The sequence below is a fragment of the Podarcis tiliguerta genome, assembly GCF_965153285.1.
Source record: "Podarcis tiliguerta genome assembly, chromosome: 8".
Taxonomy (NCBI): Eukaryota; Metazoa; Chordata; class Lepidosauria; order Squamata; family Lacertidae; genus Podarcis; species Podarcis tiliguerta.
Window position 1 is genome coordinate 24471995 of NC_139541.1, and position 21250 is coordinate 24493244.

The following is a 21250-nucleotide window of genomic DNA, read 5'->3' on the forward strand; positions in this document are numbered from 1 at the left end:
TTCTTTAAATAAAAGTCGGCAAGCATTTTTTTTTTTTTTTAAGGAGGGGGGCTCCTCTGGAGTGGCATAGCCCGGTTTCCCATGTTTGGACTCTTGTCTGTCCTGATCTGGCTTTCTCTTTGGGTCAAGGCGACTGGTCTACAGTGGGAGGCACCAATGCCAAGAAGCTGTCGGTGGCCTCCCCAAATTTTCAGGTGATAAAGCAACCAAGACTGCGCTTCCACCTGCCATTTCAGAATGACATCCAATAATTCTCCTTTTCTCAATGCAGCCTGAGAGATGCACCCCTGAGCACAGAGTAGGGAGCAGGGTGTGTGTGTATGTGTGTGTGTATATATTGTGTGTGTATATATATATATATATATATATATATATATTATATATATGTGTGTGTGTGTGTGTGTGTCTATCTATCTATCTATCTATCTATCTGTCTATCTAATGATCATATCAGATTCCTACATTTCTCCTCTGCTCAGCTGAGTACCATCCCAGCACCCGCCAGAAGGAGAAAAAACGTTGGAGGGGATGAATGCTGACAGCTCAATATGAAGAGCTATAGAGGTCTCGCATGCAAGAAGGCTACAGGCTGACAGCAGATATTAAACACCAGGGATGGTGGCGAGGAGGGCTTCCTCCTGGTCTTCACCAGGAGGAGGGGGCTCTTGCGGTGCTGGTGGGGAAGAAACTCATTTTGTCAAGAATGCTAGACAGCTCCAGCAGTCAAGGGCAGGGAACCCCTTTCAGCCCCAGAGCTGCATTCCCCCATGGGCTCCCCCTTCTGGGTGGTGGTGGTGGAGGCTAGAGCAAAAATGGACAGAGGCCAAGAGGTACGACCTGGACCATGGTGCAGGAGGCTACGTCAACTGTGAAAAAGCCAGATGTTTCTACAACCCATCCACACACTTTTCCATCCTGGCAAACGAGAGGTTTCAACTCAGTTCCAAGACAAATGTAACCTTAGAACTTGTGGACATCCAATGAAGTCAAACGTTGGAAGATTTGGGGCAGACAAAAGAAATGACTTGAAATCTTGGAGAGTCGCTAACAGTGAAGAGGAAAGGGTCTTCAACATTTGCTACCTTTCCTCATCTGCCAGGGCACTCCTGAAAACCACAGGGCACTCTCTGGACACATTCTGTTTGGAGGGGGGGGCACTGGACAGATGGGGGGAGACTAGCTTTTTATTATTAAAAAAAACACACCAAATTATTTGCAGACTCTTCTGCATGTTTTCTCAAAACAAAGGCTCACAATGGTGTTCAGTGAGGCTTCCTCCCCGGGGGACTCCAGGAGTCTTTCCCCCTTAGGAGTGTGCAAAGGATTACCCCTTTAAAGTGCTTTGAAGCACAATCCTTTCCCATTTTTATCCAGCCCCTGCAAGCAACCTCACCAAGAAGCTGAATCTGCCTTGCGAGGTTTCAATAATAAGTACAACCAGCTCCATTGTGAACCAAACAATCTAGTAAACAGTCTTGTGTTCTGAAAGACAAGCACCCTTAAAACACACACACACACCACTGCACATCTCTTTGAGAAGCCGACACAGGGTCATTCTACAGAGGATTAAATGAATGCAAGCCATGCTGAGTGGCGAAAAGTTTTTGGCAGTGTGCGACGTGGAGGCAGCGTCCCTCAGATTAGAGGTGTTACAAATCCACAAAAGTGTCTGGCTTCCATCTGAGAAATGCTGGGAGCCACGCCATTCTGGTCTGAAATAACCCGGGCCTTGTGGGGTTATTTGAGGACAAGGGACACCCCCCATCACCACGCCTTGGCTGGTGTCACCAACACATGCTGGCACCATGGCCATAGGAAGGGGTGCCGTGTGGGTGGAGCTTTCTGCAACACCCCCCCCCCCCCTGTGAGCACCCAATATTCCACCTGGTCAGATTCCAGAATCTGTGTCATTGGATTTGGGTTGCATCCTTATCCCCAAATGGCTCAACGGTCTGGTAAATCCCCAACTCCTAAGGTGGGAGAAACACATCAAACTAATGGCTTCCTGGCAAGGTGTGGAGATGGAGATTTGGGCACATTTGTCATTAGCTATCTGAACACCACCTCACCCAATCCAAAGCCGAGAATGAGCACAACTGGAGACGCAAAACTCTGAAGGCTGCTGACAGATTCCCCCCCCCCTCAGAAACCCACCATTTCATGCTTCTCTGACTGCTCTCCGCCTCAGAGGAATCCCGGCAGCTGGCAAGGAAGCCTCCTGTGAAAAGCTTCGCAGGCCTGCGAGCGGTGGGCACGTCTCTCAGGCCTCCAGAGCTCCCACCCCAATAGTGCCGGTCAGGTGAATCTGGGAAGTGTCCAATCCACAGGGAGTCCAGGGTGCTCGGGCCTCTTGCTGGGGGGATTCCACGTTTGACACCCGCCAGCATTTTGCTCTGTGGAAGAAGCTGAGCATTTAATAAGAGCAAACAGCCCTTCAGGAGTAAAATAATCGCAGGCATTCCTCTCTCCCCGCCACTGAGCGATAAAGACGTAAGAAGAGACCTGCCAGTGGTCCATCTAGTACAGCATCCTGCTCTCACAGTGGCCAACCAGATGCCCCAGTGCGAAACCCACAAGCAGGATTCGAGCACAAGGGCACTTTCCTTTCCTGTAGCTTCCAGCAACTGGTATTCAGAAGCATTGCTGCCACTGACTGTGAAGGAAGAGCATAGCCATTGCGTCTAGCAGCTGTTGATAGCCTTCCCCTCCATGAATCGGTCTAGTTCTCTCTTAAAGCCAGCCAAGTTGGTGACTAGCCCAGCCCATTGCAATCAGCAGCCCCCTATGCAATGGAGGTTCAGGACACAGCTTCTAATGAAGAGGAAATTGCTTCCAGAGCAGGCATGGAGCTCCACGGTTTTGGTGCTACCAATGAATGAATCCGTGCGAATCTCAGCTTCTGGAGGGGCTTTGGGCAAGAGTAGCTCCCTCCCTTAGTCAGTCTGCCTCTGGCCTATCACCTTCTTATCTGCCACACAGAGAACCAAAGAGCAAACAGGCTGTGGCATCAACAGCTATTTCTTCTTCTTCTTCTTCTTCTTCTTCTTCTTCTTCTTCTTCTTCTTCTTCTTCTTCTTCTTCTTCTTCTTCTCCTCCTCCTCCTCCTCCTCCTCCTCCTCCTCCTCCTCCTCCCTGCTACTGGCATCTCAGCTAAGCAGGCTGCACTGATGAATGGAGGAGTCAATGGGTTCCTTCCTGGGATGTATGTCTTTTTTGAGGAGTGCCCAGATGTTCCCAAACTGGACAACTGCCCATCCTGGACAGGGTTGCACTCCCTTGGAAGGAGCTTGGTTGACCAGCTCAGATCTGCCTCTCTCCATTCGCAACTCCCGTGACCTCTGACCATGGGGCATGCTGGGTTGGAGCTTCTGGGAGCTGGACTCCCAATCAACCGGAGGGGACCAGTTTGGGGAAAAGGCTGATGCACTGTGCAGGATGGCCCTGAGGCATTGTTGGGAGCCACTTCTTTGTCAGTCCTCCAGAAAGAATGTTCTCCCTTCAGGACCTTTGCTGAGGAACCTGCCTCCCTGTTGCCTCTCTGATGATTAATGGAAAGCTGGCAGCCCCCCTCCCTCTGCTCAGCCCCCACTTTCTTCAGCTCTTGTGAGACGAGGCCTCACCTCACTGCCCAGGCCGCTAATTGGATGACAATCAGTTCCAATTTATTCCATTTGGCCCTTCATTTGGGCACAGCCAGCAGCACGGAGGCCGATTTCAGTCTTTTCTGAGAAGGAGGAAAGCAAAATAAAAAGCCGCAAAGCTAGAAGCTCATCAGGCTTCTGCTAAACAGAACCAAATACGGGTTCTCTCTCTCTCTCTCCAACTCCCCCCCTCCCAAAAAAAGCTGATTGCTGTGTTAATGAAGACAACTGGCCTTGGCATTTAGGAGTTTGCAAGCTTGGTGGTTTGGCTTCTGTCTCCCAAGCATGAAGACACAATTTTAACAAGTGTCAAAACAGAACTCAACAAACCAGCAACAGGACACACACACACACACCCATTGTGTGTGCAAGGATTATCAATGTCATTATTCACGCCTTGCCAATGAGAAAGTTCCTTCAGAACTTCAATTCAAGATGCTGGTGGCTACAGCTGCAATCCTGGGCCTGCTTACCTGGGAGGAAACCCCACTGAAATCACTGGGTCTTACTTCTGAGGTGACGCAGGCTGCAATCCTAAGCACACAGACTAGTGAGCAAGTCCTCTGGAGATGAGTGAGACTCACTTCCAAGTGAACAGGCGTGAAGGCCAGGCTTGCGTGCCTATAAAAATGTCATTTCTTATCTCTTAACTTGTTTTGCTGTTTCTTATCGCGCCGCACTGCTGAAGGACTTATATTGCCTTGCTGGTGATTAGGAAGACGGATACTGCAGCTTTAGAGGTTTTTTCCCCCTCCTTTCAAACAAGATGACTTGTGAAGAAGAGAATTCTGCATTTCATCACTGGCAAAGTTAGATGTACCTCTAGCCCAGCCTTGCCCAACCTGGTGCCCTTTTGCAATACAACTCCCACCAGCCCCAGTAGTTGTGGCTGGGGCTGATGGTGAGTTGTAAGCTAAAACATTGGGGGGGGGGGGGATGACCGCTTTTGCACACTTGGAAGTTTTAGCCTCTCTTCTGTCTTCTATGCAAGGCATTTCGTACATGCTCAGGGAAGCATAGACCTTTCCAACATTACAAAGAATTGTGTCTCCCTATATTTTATACTTGCCTCCATAACTTTCACCCAAGCACACGAGCAGGGGGGAAACTGAAGCTAGAAGGTGTCCCAATTTAGCACATGGCTTACCATAGCTGTCAACTCTTCCCTTTTCTTGCGAGGAATCCTATTCGGAATTAGGGAATTTCCCTTTAAAAAAGGGAAACGTTGACAGCTATGTGGCTTACGTATATGATCTATTTTTAAAACTTCTCCCTGTCCTTGTGAAGCTTGCAGCGCATTATGGTTATTTATTTATTTGTGCCATCCCACAAGGCACAAGAACGCTGGCAAGGCTCAAGGTTTGGGAGCCGTTGCTGGAGACATTGCACTGCAATGCATTTCTGCATCGGGAGCCAGGGATCCAAACAATGGATTGTGCTGTTAAGGTTACACATCAAACTTAACCATGAACTTGGAGCGCTCAAGGGAACAATCACATTATGGCATGTTTTATATGTTTCCCGACACTCTTGAAAATGGGTGCCGAGCCTGGACTTGAAATATAGAATTGCTGGTGTCTAATCTGCCAACCTGGATGGCTTTAAAAGAGCCATTTAAAAGAGCCATTGGAAAAATTAACAGAGGATAAAGCTAGGAATGGCTCCTGACTCTCACGAATATGTTCTGCTTACACAGTTGGAGGCAGTGTACTACTAGTTGGCTGGGAATCACAAATGGAGAGAACACTGGTGTTGTGCTCAATTCCTGCTTGGGGGCTTCCCATGGGGGCACCTGGTTGGCCACTGTGAGAACAGGATGCCGGACTAGGTGGGCTTCTGGCCTGCCTGATCCAGCAGCATTGTTCTTATGTTCAGAAAGTGCAGCCAGGCACCAGGCAGATGATTTGCAGAACGTGGACCACTTATAAACGTCACCTCCAGCTCCTCGAAAGATTCCATCAATGGTGTCTCTGAAAGTTTTTACACATCACTTAGGAAGACAGGCAAACTAATGCCTGAGTACTGGAAGAAGCAAAGATCACCAGTGTTGAAGCAATGATTCTTCAACATCAACTTTGTTGGAATGGTGATGTTGTGTGGATGCCTGATCATCGTCTTCCAAAGTAACTACTCTATTCCGAACTTAAAAATGGAAAGCGTAATGCTGGTGGTCAGCAAAAGAGGTTTAAAGACTGTCTCAAGGCAAATCTAAAAAATGTAGTATAAACACTGACAACTGGGAAACACTGGCCTGCGAGCGCTCCAGTTGGAGAACAGCCTTTTCCAAAGGTGTCATGGGCTTTGAAGACACTCGAACTCAGTACGCAAGGGAGAAACGTGCTAAGAGGAAGGCACGCCTGGCAAATCCACACAGTGATCAACTCCCCCCTGGAAACCAATGTCCCCACTGTGGAAGGGTGTGTGGATCCAGAATTGGCCTCCACAGTCACTTACGGACTCATTGTTAAAACCGTATTTATGGAAGACAATCTTACTTGGCTACGAGTGATAGCCAAAGAGAAAGATTCTTGAGCACACTCTGAAGCCAAAGAGGCACATCAGCAGGTGGAGAACTCCCTGAAGAGGGAGCCCTTCTCCTTGCAGCAAGGCGGGAGCACAGCTTTGTCTTTGCTGATCTCCCTAAAGGAATTGGCAGGCCGGGTTCCTCCTGCGTTTGCTGCTAAGAGAACTGACAGCCTGACGAGTCACACACACACACACACACCCTGGCTCCATACCTTTCCCAAACACCTTGTGAACATGCGCACCTTTCAAAGGTCAAGTGGCTTCACAGAAACCCTCCCCAAACGTCACATGGTTTCTCCCTGAGCTGTGTTCAGAAGAAAGATCAAGCAGAGAAGTGGGGTTGATAAATTTTTGCCCAGCCCTGGTGAAAAGCAGCCTTTCAGTTGGCTTCTGGGAGTGAACTAGAAGCCAGCTACATTCTCCAGCCCCGACAAGAGGCCAGTCCACTGCTGCCCCCAAATACTGTGTCCCTCAAACAGTCACCACTGCGGCTGAGCTGCATCTGCTCCAGGTGGGTCATTTCAGAATGCTCCCAATTCAAGCTAGTTCATTTAGTCCTTATTTCAGCTGGGGATCAGTTTGGATTGGGCCACTCCCCCCGGACTGGAGCCCTGGGGTCTCCCTTGTCCCATACATACCTTGGACAAGGTAGCATAGCTGGAAGTATTTTGGAGCAGCCTCATCCCTTAAGGTGAATGCCTGGGCACTGCGGTACATAGGGAAATGGTCATAGGGAAAGTGAGGAACTGCTTTCTGCCACTCTCAAAAGCATATTGAGGAGCAGCAGGGCTCTTCTTCCCCCACAGCTGCTGGTGAGTAAGTCTGGGTGAGGCTGTGGTGGCATGGAGGGCTTGATGCTAGGACCTCTCTATGGAAGGGACGGAGTAAGTCCTGCTGGGCCCAAACTCTGGAGGGGTCTGTATGTCATTCAACATAAGCTAAGGGGGAAGAACATGGGCATTCATGGGTTTAATCCATGAATTGCTCCCCCTAGTTCATAGTTGCTTAGTCAGGCTTAGCAAATTGGACAGCTTGGAGGGGAAGGAAAGGTCAGCCAAAGTTCTTTGACCCTTCGGACATCAGTGGGGCAGATGCAGGCAGGGCTGGATCCTGCAATGCAGTTGCCTGCACCTCAGTCTGAATGATATTTGCCTGCTAGAATCTCTCCCTCCCTCTCCATCTAGCCTCCAATGTAGTTCTTCTTCACCTGCAACTTGCGGGCTCGTTCCATTCCCTCGGATGGCATAAAAATTAACAACATTAAAATGTCATGATTGTCCCACACTAATTACGCGCCTAATGCATAATTAGCCGTGGACACCTTTGACACATTTTGGTCACTACCTGCACTTGTGTGTGCATGAGAGAGGGAGGGAAAAATCCCTCCATGGTGGTAGCAAGCAAGGCAGGGGAACCATCCATGCTGTTGTCTAACAGAGAGGGAGACAGACAGAGAGACAGAGAGACAGAGTTCTGCATGCAGGCACCTTCGGCTGGAGAAGCACCCGTCTCAATTTCCCAGGCTCATCTTCTTTGCAAACAAGGTGGGGGCGAAGAGAAAGCAAACCCGCCTGGTGATTGTGAAGAAAATTGCTTAGCCGGAGCGGCAGCAGCGGCAGAGCAAGCGCCTCTTGTCAAATTCATTAGAATTGCAGAAGTCCTGGAACGGCTGTGACAAGGCGGGGGGGGGGAGCGCAGCGGAGCCCTGGCTCTAAACTCCTCGCCTCGTCTCAGTGTCAACTGTTTAGCTTCCGTTGCTATAACGACGGGAAACATCTCTATATTGCTTTCGTGGCGCGCTCCATATTTCCGCACAATCTCTCTCTCTCTCTCTCTCTCTCCAACCCCCCCCCCTAGCTTTCTCACTTTCTGCCTCAAAGTATTATTTGATGTGATGTGGAAACAATGAGACCAGCTTTCCATTGGAGGGAGATTCGTAGCAGACAGGGCAAAGTAAACCTTTCGCTTTGCTTCCAGCAGACAAACTGCCATGGCCACAGAGACACCGAGAAGGAAGCCCGGGATGCTTTCAGGCACATTCAAGACCGGCCCTGTCATTGGGCACAGTGAAGGAGCTGCCTCGGGCAGCTGGTTCAGGGTGCCCTCAAAGGAGAGTGAATTGTTACGCTATTTAATTGGCCATTACTGTGTTTTTACCATCAGACGCTCGTGGGCTTCTATGCCTCCGGGGCTGGAAAAGCTTGGTTGCCCTTGGGTGTTAAGCCTTGGGGAGAGCAACAGGGAGCCCTTGGCTGCTCACCTCAGGCAAGAAATGGTCTTGGGCACATCTGGCTTTGAGAGAGAAGAAGGGCTTGCCTCCAGACCTTCACAGAATGTAAAAGCCAGCTCTTGCCAGACTTTATTTTTATGTCAATGGGAACATTCCTGGTGATCCACAGGCAGGAGAAAGTTTATTTGGGGGGGGGGCAGGAATAAGGATGCTGAGCTTTGGCAGGCTTGGGAAGAGATGCTGACCCACCTGCCTTTGGCAGCTGCAGGTCTTCTCCAGCTGGCCAGGAAAGGCCAGAGTTCTAGGGTTCCCATCCAGGCTGAATCAAAGCTTTCAGCACCATGGACAGCTCCCAGGCTCTGGACACTTCTGAAGGATCACCACACCAATTCTCCTAACAATCCTTCCAGTGTCGTTATCCCCATGTTGTGGGAGGTGGGAAGGCAGCTGAAAGAAAACCAGCTGCTCAAGATCACAGAGGGTGGTGCCTGCATGCAGGGGGTATGTGTGGCTATGGGCATTAGGTGGCGCACGTGGCATGCTGTTGAAAAGCATTTGTTATTGGTATTTGTCATGGAGCAAGCCAGACAGTAAATCATACGGTTCAATGCTGAAGTTAACTCTTTGTTAGAGAAACACAAACTTCACAGGTTTGGCTGGGTTTCAGGCCTAATGAGCACAAGCAGTTCATGCCCTATAGGCCCTCCTCCATGAAATCAGTTCCTGCACTTGCCGCTACACCATTGTTCATTCCTTAAAACGCCATCCGTTTCATAAGTCTGAGCCAAAATAAGGAGTCCTTGCTGGTGACAAACCTATGAGCACCAAAAAGACATTATTCCACCTGCCCGCCCACCCTAGTCATCCCCTTGGAACAACCGTTCACAAAGATGTAGCATTGTTCCCAGGGGATTATGGGAAATAAAAATGGCAGCCACCCGGAAACCAGGGACAGGAACAGTAGCAGCAAAACATGAGAAGGAAAGAAAAACACAACAGTATGCCAGGAATGGAGGGTGTGTGTGTGTGTGTGTGTGGAGAGGCTCAGGTTTTTTGTTCCCCAAATTTTGAGCAGAAAGTTCTCACAGAGCAACTTTTGGCTCAGCTTCTACTTCCAAAAGCCGATCTGTTAGTTCTTGGCACGAGAGAGAAAAGCCCCCGATTTCTCCCTCGCTGGTCTTTGAGCTGCCTCTGCCAGAAGGTTGCAACATGATGGCAGTTAATGAACAAAACATGCCCTAATATTTAGAATAAGGGGACGCATTAAAAAGGGTACAAAAGGCCAGAATTGCTGGCAGATTGAGCACTAAAACAAAGGCAGAAAGCAACAGATGTTTCTCGCTCCTAATTTAATCCTCTAGGATCTCCTCCAGATAAAACACAACGGTGTTTTGCTTCTTAATGAAGCATTTTCATCTTTCTGTACAGCAATGGTAAAAAAAAAGAAAAGAAAAGAAGGACAGAAGACTCCCCAAGGGCTAAAATGCACCAGAATCTGGCAGAATCTGACTCGCTGCCTTTGGATTTTGCAAAGAGAAGTTCTCTCTCCCTTAGTTGGAAATGAAAATGAGGATGGGATAGTGTGAGAGATAAGTCTTTACCCCAGATTCGGACTGTGGCCAATTCATGGTGGCTACAGAAAACGGAAATGCAGAAGGGAACCTAGGAGATCTGGTTCTCATATTTGCATGTGTGAGTAATATGAGTTTGAGGCTAATATCCTGACAGGCTAAACTTACATTTCCTTTTAAGGGTTGAAGAAGGGTTGAAATCCCTGATGTAAGGAAAGCCTGCCACCCTCACCCCCCTGTTAGTAGACACAATTCACTATAAAGGATCTTAGTCATCTCCATTAATTTCTGTAGTATGTGGGGCCCTTGTTAAAGTTAGTAAAAGCAAAGTTATTCCCCTTCTTCTTCAGGCTCTGACTCTCTTGCTAGAGCCTCTGAGAGTTGAACCTCAGGCTGGAGAACAGACACATCTAGTGCCAAAGTAGGTGTGTGAAGTTGACCAGTCTGCTATTACATATGCAGTTATGGACCAACCAGAAATTTGCACAAAACCTTCACTTACTAATTTATATGTATAGATGCAAATTTCAAAATTAATAAAAACAAAACAGGTATACTGTACATCTCCCCATAGCAGGGAGGGAAGACCATGGATGGGCAATTTCTGCTGATGAGACTCTTATCTGTAAAGCTGGCCACCTGGCCACTAGGCTCACCTTGTTGCCACTGAGGTCTCTTTGGGCCATCCATTGTAGGACAACCAGGATTTCCTGGTCTATCTATAACCAAGAGAACAATTGCCTTTCCAGGCCTTTGAGTCGGCAGAAGAGAGGGTATGGCAGGCGAGGTGGAGGAATGTTGTACCTAACCCAAGCACTTGAGATGGGTGGTTTATGGTGGCACCTTCAAAAACAAGCTTTCTGTTCTTGCCTCTTTCTCATCTGACACTCCCTTTTCAGGTGCTCCCTGCTAGCCTGCATTGATGTAAGGTTTCTATCTTTTATCCTGGGTAAGGATGGGCAGTTCCACCATTTCCAGCCTCCAAGAGTGGCCTGGCACTGAGTTCTCTATGTGGGAAAGTATCTGAAGATCCTGCACCAAGGGAGACGAGCTGGATCCTGTGAGCCAGTGAATTTTGCACAACAGCTCTAACTCTGTGTGATTTATTTATGATGTGATCTTTATGACTTTCCATAATTTATTCTGGCTTGGCTCCTGACGGACAGGGGCCTTGAGCAATTCTGGAACCAGTTTCCCCTCCTCTTGCTGTCCCTTCTTGCTTTCTCCCTACTAAAAAGCACAAGAAGGAAAGAGAAAAGAACGACAAGCAAAGCCAGGATCTTGGTGGGAAAATATTGACGTTTGGACCCAGGTGAAGTGAGATTAAAGGTGAACCTTCCTTATAAAACCAGCATCATTACACCTGCCAAAACGTCTGCAGCAGTTACGTTATGCATTATGCATGTAAGAGTGGATGTGTTGGTTCATTTTTTTTTGTTTTTTTTTGGGGGGGCAGGTCTTAGATTAGAAATAGTGGGCAGTACAAAGGATAGAAAGAAGAAGAAGAAAGATGGTAAAAACATCCTCCCTAAAGGCTGTAATTCAATATGACTTAGAAAACAACAGCAGCAAACCCCCCCCCTTTTAATGGATTCTTGTGGCGTTTGCAGCACCTGAAACGAAATTTTATAGGGTGTTCCTTACAAGGCAGCATTCTGGAGGCGAAATGAATGCAGCACTCTCTGTAATAAACTTAAGAGAAATGCATTTCCAGGCAGAAAGAGGGATGCAGAAGCAAAGGGAGGAGGGGACCGGCCCTGGACTCTTCCTTCCCCTCCCTCATGTACAGGGGTGGGAAGGGGAGCCAAAAGGAAGCTACCCACCACCACCTTTCAGGCTGGAGACTCCCAATTTGCCTCCCTTTCATTTGCAAGCTGTGCCTTTCGAAGCAGAAACTTGAGCATCATACTCCAATACTGATCAGCATGGTGGAATGAGAAACCCACCCTGCCTCCAGGTTTGCCACTGAATCTACACTGAACAGGAAACAGAAGGCTAGCATAGCTCCTTCACAGACCTTCCAAGTGTCCCTATTTTCCAGGGACTGTCCCGGATTTACAGAAGCCATCTTGGTTTCTGGTTTGCTCCTGCTTTTCCTTAGGACGTCTCTATTTCCATCGAAGAAATGTTGGAGGGTTTGGAGTTATGCAACTCCTGAGCCAAGGAGATAAGTAACTATACAACCTTTAGAAGACATCTGATTGCAGCCCTGCATAGGGAAGTTTTATTTTAATGCTTAATGTTTTGTTATGTTTTTAATATATGTTGGAAGCCGCCCAGAGTGGCTGGGGCAACCCAGTCAGATGGGCAGGGTATCAATAATATAATTATAATTGAATAGGATGCCCCTATTTTCATCTCCTGCCAACCTAGCAGTTCGAAAGCACAAAGTGCAAGTAGATAAATAGGTACTGCTCCAGCGGGAAGGTAAACGGTGTTTCCGTGTGCTGCTCTGGTTCGCCAGAAGCGACTTTGTCATGCTGGCCACATGACCCAGAAGCTGTCTGCGGACAAACACCGGCTCCCTCGGCCAATAAAGCGAGATGAGCGCCGCAACCCCAGAGTCAGTCACGACTGGACCTAATGGTCAGGGGTCCCTTTACCTTTACTTTTATTTTCATCGGAGAAATGTTGGGGTGTTTGCCTTCAGGGTGAGTGGACCTGCATGATACCCAAGCACATATTTGCCCCATTGACATGTTACCTTTTTAGGACTGTGCTAAAAGAGCTCTGACAACTGAGTGAAACAGTCCTACAACTTGCTTCCACTTTGCAGGTAAGCAAATGAGGTTTCATATCAAGATCACCTTGACGAGACATTAATGATTGCTGCTTCCTGCCTGGCAGGGGCTACTCATGAACTGAGAAAGTGAAGAGCCCTCTCTGTCTTCACTTCGCACAACAATCAATATGCCCTGCTCCCGGTCTCAGGCACAGAAACACCCCCATTATATGGCCAAAAGATTTTAATTCCCCTCCCTCTCCGAAGTGCAAGACGCAGTCGGTCTATTCTGGGTGTTGGCGCACAGTGAAAGTTTTATGGCCAAGTTATAAAGCTCTGAAAAATGGGGTTTATAATAGAAACTCTGACACCATCTAAAAATATAGCTGCGCTGTTGGGTGCAGCTATAATACAGCCCTAATTTATAAAGCACTCAGGAATCCTTTGCTGTTTCAAAACTTATGGATAATAATCCGGCTAGAAAAGAGTAAACCAGAAGGGGAGGGGGGGAAATGGCCCCAGCGCCTGTGAGCGACGACAACCGGGGCCAGCAAGCCATTTGGAAATAGTGCCGGATGCCTTGATCCACGGAATCTCGGACCATCATGCAATAAAAACAGGCTTTGCCAAGAATGTGGGCATATTTCATCCCCCATGACGGGCCATTTTACTTGCTTTGGTGCTGCTTTTCTATAGCAATAGGGGAGGGGCAGCAACAGAGGATGCTTTCCACACATTTTGGGGGTTGACATAATAGATGTTACTGCAAGAAGGACTGCAATGTGGGGGAGGGAGGGAGTTGGGGGGTGGCGGTGTAGAATAAACCAATTGTTTACTCACTGGAGACTCCAGTTTATCACTAAAAGATAGCCAGGAGCTCTCCCTCTTCGAGGTCCTCCAGCTTTCCGCTAAGAGGTATTGGAAAGGCAATCACTCACTGACGCGGGTCCTCCATCTCCTCCATCGGGGCCTGGGAGCAGGGATGCTCACCATTGGTTTTCCTCCCTCAGCTTGGCCAGGAACTTGTTCCAAGAAATCTTTAAAAGGATGCTGAGATGCTAAGAGCAGAAGCCACTTGCCAGGGCTCCTCAGGGCTGAAGGCCGGTTGGGAGAAGAAGCTTCTCTCAGTCACTCCTGAGGCCTTCCTTATTGCCACCATCTCAATGCAGCATTGTGGGTTGCGTGCACACACACATACACACATGTACCTGGGGAAAGGAGACTAGCACACTTCTCTGGGCCTCACCTCTGAAGAGGCCAGATTTTGCCCAAAGCGTCATTTCCTGGCAAATAGAACGAAACCCCAAGCAGGAGACCCTCCTCAGGCACGTCAAGATGTGGGTTTCTTGGAAGCTGGTGGGAAGGTCGTCTCACCTGGGGAGGCTGCTTCAACAAGGTAAATGGGGCACTGCCCCAACAATCTCAGTCTGGCCTGAGGCAGCCCTCACCTGCCTGCCTTCTGACTTACAACTGGTTCATGAGCTAGACCTGCCTGTGACCTTCCTCTCAGGTGTTGTCCTTATTATCGTGGAGAAGAATGGGGGCAAATCTAGAATAACTTGGCTCTGGAGCCACCAACTCTTTGGGCTCTCCGCCTTCCGCCTGACTGCTCCTAATGGGCACCAGCCACTGCTGGGTATCATTCCCCCTCCCCCAATATTTACACTGGCTGTATCTGGAAATCTGATCTAATGCCAGACATTTAAGAAATACATAAAATATTGGGATTCTTCCATTTCCCGCCCCAGTGAAAAGATTCTTTGAAAATCCTACAAGCGGCAGGAAAAAGTCTATCAAAACAACAGTAAACTACTGATGGGGCCCAGACATGGTTTGTTTGGAACAACACAGTCCTGGTTTTGGTTTGGAAGAATGGCCCCCCTTGCAGCAACTATCCAGGTGCCACTGGAGATACCCAGACAAGGATGTCAGTCCCCTGCCACCTGCCTCTAGTCTGGTTCCCAGAGGTAGACTGCCCCTGAGCTATGAAGTTCTACTTAGACATACCGTAATGGCTGGGAGTTGTCAAGCTCAATCTCCTCTGTGAATTTGTCATATCTTCTCCTATACAAGGCCTCTGCTGCTGCTCCGGCCTCTGTTTAAGAAAATGCTGCACTGTAACCAGCAGAAGTGGGGAGAGAGAAAGACCCGCCAACATGGCCACGGATGCCGGCTGGAGCCACACCCCCTCACGGCATCAAGCGCTGCCTTAATCCCCTAAGTGGATTTGGGCAAAGGATTTCTGACAGATGACCCTGGCAAGTTTGAGACGACAGCGTCAGCTGCCCAGGCACTCTGTGGCGTGCTGAGCTAAAGGAGCATCCTTTTAGCATTTTAATTGAAAATTACAGAAAAGAGGCACACGGCATTGGACCTGGGATGTGCCTGTCCCAGGAAATGCTGGCAGGTGGTTCTGCTCAGCAAAGGGCAGGACCAGAAGTTAGGAATGGCAAAAAGGCTGGTGCTAACTTCATAGAAGTTTTCTGGCTCTCCAGAACGTGTCCCTGTTGCCAATCTAACAGTCAAAGGCAGAAGATAAAAACCACACGGCATAATGAGGTATTGGAGAGGTAGATAGACACATAGATGATAGATAGATAGATAATAGATAGATAGATAGATAGATGATAGATAGATAGATAGATGATAGATAGATAGATAGATAGATAGATAGATAGATAGATAGATGATAGATAGATGATAGATAGAACCTGAAACCCAAGCAGTGTCACTTGCTGCCCATGAGGCTCCTGCATCTTTAAGAGTGTGTGTATGGGGGGGGAGGAGTCAGCTGCATCCATAGGGACCTCGTGGCTTTGTTGCACTGTGCCTTACCAAGAGAGCACACAGAAAATCAGGCCACCCTCCTGAAGTCCAGGAAAACTAGTGCTGAACCAAAAGTTATATTCATTTCAGAAGTAGGCGGCTCAACTTTTTTTTTTTGCCACTACCTATTTCATGGAAGTATCATGGTGCTGGAGGAGACTCTTGAGAGTCCCATGGACTGCAAGAAGATCAAATGTATCCATTCTGAAGGAAATCAGCTCTGAGTGCTCACTGGAAGGACAGATCTTGAAGCTGAGGCTCCAATACTTTGGCCACCTCATGAGAAGAGAAGACTCCCTGGAAAAGACCCTGATGTTGGGAAAGATGGAGGGCAGAAGGAGAAGGGGACGACAGAGGACGAGATGGTTGGACAGTGTTCTCGAAGCTACCAGCATGAGTTTGACCAACCTGTGGAAGGCAGTGGAAGACAGGAGTGCCTGGCGTGCTCTGGTCCATGGGGTCACGAAGAGTCGGACACGACTAAATGACTAAACAACAACAACAAAAAATTTCATGGTCACAAATGACAACCGGGCCCCTAGAAGTTCCAGTTGCTGAGAGGCAACTTTTTTTTTTGCACACAAGGTTACAGAGTGAGGGCATGAAATCTCTGCCCTTTCTCCGAACTGGCTTTGCCTCATCCCTGCATGGCAGCTCCACAAAGCAATCATTCTTGCAGGGTAAAACAAAAGGCACCAGACCTTCTGACTGGTGCTGTTACTCCTTAATTCCTCTTATCACCTTGCTCCCCAAGTCGCTAAAATACTGCCACCTCACCCCACCCATCTCTGGCTGTGAACAGTGTGGCAATCTTTGGCTTGGCGGTGGCTTCGCAGGCAGACTACAGAGGCTCTGCTTACAACCACATGAGTGGCCCTTTTGTTTTTTTGCTAGCACAACATAATAAATGTTTAAATGAGCAGGCAATCAACTTATTCAGGAGGGACCTAGACCTTCCAGAAACAAATGGTTGCATGGGAGCTGCCACACCGAGCTCATTCTGGAGCGAGTGATTAGATCCTGTTCCCGTTCTTGATAAGTCTCTGCCTTGCTCTGAAAAGAGCTCGAGTGGATTGCCAGCTGGGGTCCACTTCAAGCTGACCCAAATCACACAGGAAACGGCCATGTTCCTCTTCAGCTAAGGAAGAGCCCCCTGAAGGAAAGGTCTAGTGGCAGCAAGGAAATTTGTCTGCAGACAGAGCCTCCAGCCCCTCCCCCCGCCAAGCACTTGAGTATAGCAGGTCCACGGGAAAGGAGGAGGGGAACGTTGTTCCTTTTCCCACAGAAGCACTTCTCCAGTCAGTCTGGGCCATTTGCTGTGATGAATAAGAGGAAGCTGCCGGATAATGTCTCTGAGAGGACCAAGGTGCAGGCCTCATCATTCTTGATGTGAAACAAACAAGCTACACAGGTCTGAAGAAGGCAGAAGACTGTCTTCTGAACTCTCTGTGGTCTATTGGGGAGGGGGGACGGGTCGATTCTCCTCTGTGCCACCCAGCTTGGGTGCAGCAAGCATGTCCCAGTTTGTTTCCAAACCTCACTCCATCTTGTCAGAAGCTCAGGTCATGCACAGTGAGGACGTTGATTGCAAAATCAGACATGGAAGAGCCGGACTGTCTTTCTACTTATTTAGTATCCCAGGGATTGAGATTTGTGATCTCCCAGGTGACGCTGCAGGGAAGGGCCAAGATTAACTGAGCACAGGGCAAGAGGAACTTGCTGGCTTAACTGTACAACAGTTTCCACGTCGGAAGCGGGCAGGACAGAAGCAGCATCCTCATTTTTATAAGGATCCATTGTGGAACTAGGAAACCACAGGCCAGTAAACCGGATGTTAGTTGTGGGAGAAAGCCCCCTCTGCTCAGCTCCAAATTGGGTTAGCAATTTCAGCAGCCATTAGAGAGCACCAAGGGGGTGAAAAGACCATCTATTTTTGAGAGATCTAAAGTGACTCACAGCATTGGCCGGACTTTATTGTTTTCAACTGCCCTTCAAAACTTTATTCTTTTGCCTTGATCATGACACCAATTACAATTTGGTCAGAGCAGTGCAGATACCTCCAAGGAAGGATTGTGAAGATCTGTGGGGAAGCCTAAGGCAGCACTGAAGCCTTGGTGACAAGCAGCTGTGCAACCTCTGAACTTATCAAACTGAATGCCCCAGTCTGCAAGACTTATGCGCAGCCTGTTATCCCTCCATTTTCTTTCTCGTTTTAGCTTATGGCGAATTTCCCACAAGCCTCAGCAGTAATGCAAATTTGATGTTTTTAGCATTAGATCGCTTTTAGCAATAGGCAACAAAATGAATCCTTTTAAATGCAACTGCTGATTATTTCCCACTTTGACCAAAAGTCCAAATGCAAACTCGATGCTTCCACTTGACCAGGTGTGAGGAACCTCTGGCCATCCAGATGTGGCTGAACTACAAGTCTCATTATCCCTGGCCTTTGGCTACCCTTGCTGGGGCTGATGGGGGTTGTAGTTCAGCAGTAACTGGAGCGTCAAAGGTTCTCTGTCCCTCCACCAGACTCTAGCAACTACAGAGACTTAGCTACAAATCTCTTGCAAACAAACTTTAGCAAAGTCAAGCCATTGTTATGACATTGTTGGGTTGTTGTGAAGATAAGTGGAGACACCACCTTCAGCTCACTGGAAGTGTGAGACAGATAGATAGACAGAAAACAAACCATGAGCTTTTGCTTCATCTTACTTATCAGTAACAACTGAATCCTGCTTTTCCAAGAGTGGACTTCTCGTCTCTCAACTAGAGACGCAGGATCAGATGTGGCAACTACTTGCCCTTGGCCACCTAAGGAGTTTTCCTCAACCTGCCTTCCATACATCCATACCCTGCAGTCTAGGAGCTACTCTGAGAATGTCTCTCCACCCAGCCCTTGCAAGCAAACTGCAGCAAAGTCAAACCTTCATGGTGATATTCTCCGACTCCACTACAATTCCTGCTAATCTGGATTTCAGGGCACACCCAGGGAAAATCCACACAGTCCCATCATGTCCACCATGAGAAGGATGCCCAAGATACATTGATGCCCTGAGGGTGGTGGACATCATGGAGAAAGACCCTACAAGAAGAAGAAGAAGAAGAAGAAGAAGAAGAAGAAGAGGAGGAGGAGGAGGAGTTTGGATTTGATATCCCGCCTTTCACTCCCCTTCAGGAGTCTCAAAGCGGCTAACAATCTCCTTTCCCTTCCTCCCCCACAACAAACACTCTGTGAGGTGAGTGGGGCTGAGAGACTTCAAAGAAGTGTGACTGGCCCAAGGTCACCCAGCAGCTGCATGTGGAGGAGCGGAGACGCGAACCCGGTTCCCCAGATTACATGACTACCGCTCTTAACCACTACACCACACTGGCTCTTATTACAAGCTGTAATAAGCCTTGTGGTTGTTGTTTCTTGGCCCATTTCTCAATCCTCCACATCCTTGTGCTCCCAAATGGCTTCATTTTGCATGCTAAACCAATGTGAACCAATGTGGACAAAGAATCAAAATTTATTACAGCCGCACTAAATGTGGCAAATTTATTTCTTCTTCTCAACAGGCTTCACAACATTATATCCACCAGGAACAGTTGGCTTCTTGTCTGGCCTGCCCATTGGCTCAGGGGTGGCTTCCTCTCGTTGGTATCATTCAGAGCCAAACTTGCGACTTCTACATGGCACTTCACAAATAGAAGGAGGTGGTAGAAGAAGCAATGATGATGTGAAGGAAAAGACTCAAGATGAGGGCCGGCTGCACTATGTCTGGCTCTGGAGCATGCTAAGGTTGCATAGTAGTAATTGCTGCAGACAGAAGGTTCATGCCAGAAGTTGAAAGAAGCCCAGATCTCCTAGTCTTTTATCCCAAACCTCACCAGTTCAGATGCTTCCTCTTCCTGTCCATCAGAGAAGCCAGTGCTGCTGACAGCTGTTCTCCTTCCTGCCTGAAGAGGGCTTTACAGATGTTAGAGTAGACACATAGGAACGAATTTACATAACTAGCTTTGGGCCATTAGTTTCAATGGATCTACTTGGAGCAAGGCTTAGTTGAATTCAACCCACTGGATTCGGTGACTCGCCAAGACCGTTCTCAGTGCCAGATCCAGAGCTCCCCATAGCAAGCCCCAGAGTCCCCGACACATAGAGAGCAAGCTAAATATCGCTCAGGGAAATACTAGGATGAGACAATCTTCTCCTTCTTCCTCTTCCTCTTCCCCATAAACTGGTTAACAAGCTAAGAGTTCATTTGCAGTGCCAAAAAGAATGCACTAAAAATGGAATATACTCCAGAGGTGGAATCCTTAAAAAGATGATTCTGCTGAGCTATAGTGCCACATCAAATTTTTATTGAATGCGTTCCTGCTCAGAACTACTGCCCTAAACCCAGTCAGAATGCTGAGAGAATGGAATAAATCCCCTGCACAGGCTCCTCCATGGTGTTCCTGCAGAAGGGCAAAGAATGACTCCGATGGGCAAAAGAGGCATCTTTCTTCAGAAGGAGGGCAGGCCAAAGTAGGAATGGAGGAGAATTTTGGGGTGGTTCCTATTTTGGAGCTTCCACAAGCAAAGAGGCCTTTCCAAACCTTCCTGTGAGTGTGATTGCTGAAAGCGACACATTTTATTCAAGGCTTCAACTACCAAGAGAGCCAATAGATTGCTATGTCACTGCATTATGTGTGACTTCTGATTTTGGCAACATAGCTGAGGAAGTGATTAGAGACTGCATTGTTATGAAAACCTCTTCATCCAAACGTCAAGAGACACTTCTACTGGAAAGAAAGCTTCTTCTTTTTTGGGGGGGCAGGGGGACAGCTGTTGGAATAACTGGCTGAGAATGCCATTCGCAGTGCCGAATCCCTCTCCACATGTTTCTCGGGCTACTCCACTAGAGCATCAGAACTGAAGAAGAGCCCCCTGGATCAGATCCATCTTTTCCAGAATCCTGTTCTCATAATGGCCAACCAGATGCCTATTATGGGAAACCCGCAAGCAGGACCCAAGCAGGATTCTTCTCTTGTGGTTTCCATGAACTGGTACTGTGGCACCTCGGGTTAAGAACTTAATTCGTTCTGGAGGTCCGTTCTTAACCTGAAATTGTTCTTAACCTGAGGTACCACTTTAGCTAATGGGGCCTCCCGCTGCCCTGCGCGATTTCTGTTCTCATCCTGAAGCAAAGTTCTTAACCCAAGGTACTATTTCTGGGTTAGCGGAGTCTGTAACCTGAAGCGTCTGTAACCTGAAGCGTCTGTAACCCGAGGTACCACTGTATTCAGAAGCATTACTGCCTCTGACCAGGGAGGCAGACTGTAGCCCTCATAGCTAGTAGTCACCAATACTGTTCTCCTTCTCGAATTTGTATAAAAACAGAAGAAGAGCCATGCCAGGGAGGGAAAAGGGAGTTTGATACAACTTCTCCAAAGGAGGTGGGGGTGGGGAGGGAATCTGCTTCCGTTCTGCCTTGTAAGGCAAATGCGCAGGGCAAAGTTATTTCTGCTACCAATGAGGGGATCCGAACCACAAAGCTGATTTCCAAGAGTGTCTTGTTTGAAAGGTGACTTGTAACAAATGCCGCAAATAAAGGACATTTTGCCAAGAGTGTGCAAGTCTATTATGAAAGTGGTAGTGATTCAGGGGATTTTGATGGAAATGAGGGTGAAATGCCTCGGGACAATTTCTTAAGTGTGATCATGACCCGTCGCACACAGTCAGGTGAAAATAAATAGGCATGAACCAAGAATGGCT

General features: G+C 48.1%; 1 protein-coding gene across 4 annotated transcripts in view; it reads right to left on the reverse strand.

Moving 5' to 3' along the window:
- CAMTA1 (calmodulin binding transcription activator 1) overlaps positions 1 to 21250 on the reverse strand; it is a 696897-nt gene that overhangs the window by 155887 nt on the left and 519760 nt on the right. The gene's annotated exons all lie outside the window — the stretch shown is intronic.